Below are 2277 nucleotides of genomic sequence, written 5' to 3'. Positions count from 1 at the left end.
CTCTCTCTCTCTCTCTCTCCCTCTCTCTCTCTCTCTCTCTCACATACCTTGCCTACAGGCACCAGTTTTCATGGACGCCAATTCTAAACCCTGAAAATTCATGAATCCTTTTTTAGGAGAGCCACAGCATTGATTTCCTATTGCCTTCTGCCAGGTTTGTTTACAGTTCACTCTGCCACTGACCTGCTCTTTCGAGTTCACTTATGAGACACAGGGCCTATATAATCCTAAGCCAGAGGAACTTGTTCACATAGCATCGAGCATTTCCACACACCGGTGGAGCAGTGTGACACGTGTCTGAGAGCTAGTCCTCCTCCGATTCCTTTATACTTCGGTCTCAGGATCATCTTCTGGTATTTCTGATCCTTTGACTGCTACTTGTTTCACGAGCCAGAGTAGACCTGTGCTTAGAGTGGAATTAGGGTAAACTCTATAATTTCCCAAACACGAAAGATAACTCTTTAAATAACTTTTAAAACTTACCTCCCTTAAGATCTTTTTTTAAATTAAAACATTTCTTTTTATTTATTTATTTCCGTCAGTTGAAGGGTTTTAGTCGAACAAATAAATCTCAGGGCTTTTATATATGCGTGTGCACACACAAACGACGGGTTTCTTTCAGTCTACCGAATCCGCTCACAAGGCTTTAGTCGGCCCGAAGCTATAGAAGAAGACACTTGCCCAAGGTGTCACGCAGTGGGACTGAACCTAGAGCCTTGTGGTTGAGAAGCAAGCTTCTTACCACACAGCCACGCCTGTACCTTAATAGGTAGAATTTCTTTTTTGTGGTATAAATATATGCATGCCTACAGACAAACAAACAAACACATGATCTTGTAGGTACAGCATGGCCGAACAGTTACAGAGTTCATTTTGCAACCATCTTGCAATCGCAGTGTATAAATTTTTGGCAGGCCGTCATTTTCAACAGCCTTGTATATTATTTATAAGTGGAACTGCGTAGACATTAGCTTAACTGAAACTCGTCGGGTTGATTGTACCTGTTACTCAAAGGGTCCATCTTTGCTACACACCGCATCATGCTAATTCGGCCTGCGGATTACGTCAGAGGCTCAAATATGCAGGGAACGACATTGAACGACATTGAACATTTCTGAGCCTATGATCCATATTGGTACTGGATATTTTATCCTGGCTTGTCTCTGGACCGTGACAGTAGTGTGGAGAGGGTCTGTGAAATGCTGTGCAAGCCTTATTGAACCTAAAATATTAGACTGTGCAATCGCCGGAGCAGCGATTATCCGGTGCCCGGTTGAGTAGGAGGGCGCGTAGATATAAACCTCGGCGAAGCCGAGTGCGCGCACGCACATACGCATGCTTGCACGCACAGAAACGTGCGTACATACATACATACATAATACATACATACATACATGTGCAATTAGAACAAGTTTATCGTCTTCACCATTGCAGTATCTGTTCCTACGCCCACTTTTGGTCTTCTAAAATGGTCACTACAAGAACTCAATGAGATACATGTTCGAATTTTGGCTTTTTCTGTGGACAATGGTCAGTGATGGTCTTCCTCGGTCACGAGTGGACAGCCGTTATGTATGTATGTATGTATGTATGAACGTATGTATGGCGTGACTGTGTGGTGATAAGATTGCTTCCCAACCACATGGTTCCGGGTTTAGTCCCACTGCGTGGCATCTTGACCAGGTGTTTCCTACTGTAGCCTCAGGCTGACCAAAGCCTTGTGAGCATATTTGGTAGATGGAAACTGAAAGAAGCCCGTCACGTATGTATGTGTGTGCCCCCGCCCCACTGCTTGACAAGCGGTGATGGTGTGTTTGCATCGTCGTAACTTAGCGGTTCGGCAAATGGAAAAAAAGACGTAATATTGCCAGGCTTTAAAAAAAAATTAGTACTGGGGTAAATTTATTCGACTAACAGATTCAAGGCGGTGCCCCAGCATGGCCGCAGTCCAATGACTGAAACAAGTAAGGAATAAATGATGTATGTGTGTATTCATTTATTCACTTACTTGCTTCAGTCATTTGACTGCGGCCATGCTAGAGCACCGCCTTTAGTCGAACGAATCGACTCCAGGACTTATTTTTTGGATGGATGGATGGATGGATGGGTGGATGGATGGATGGGACGCTAGATGTATGTATACGTATTTTCGTTTCCGGTAGATAACGCATCTGCTGACAGCTGTACTTTTAAAACTCCATCGGTAAATGTGATTTTTATATACCTTGGATTTAGTGTTATCACAATGGAATTAAAACTGAAACTATTATAGTCTCA

The sequence above is a fragment of the Octopus bimaculoides genome, chromosome 15 (genome assembly GCF_001194135.2).
Source record: "Octopus bimaculoides isolate UCB-OBI-ISO-001 chromosome 15, ASM119413v2, whole genome shotgun sequence".
Taxonomy (NCBI): Eukaryota; Metazoa; Mollusca; class Cephalopoda; order Octopoda; family Octopodidae; genus Octopus; species Octopus bimaculoides.
Note: the sequence above shows the minus strand (reverse complement) of the source record.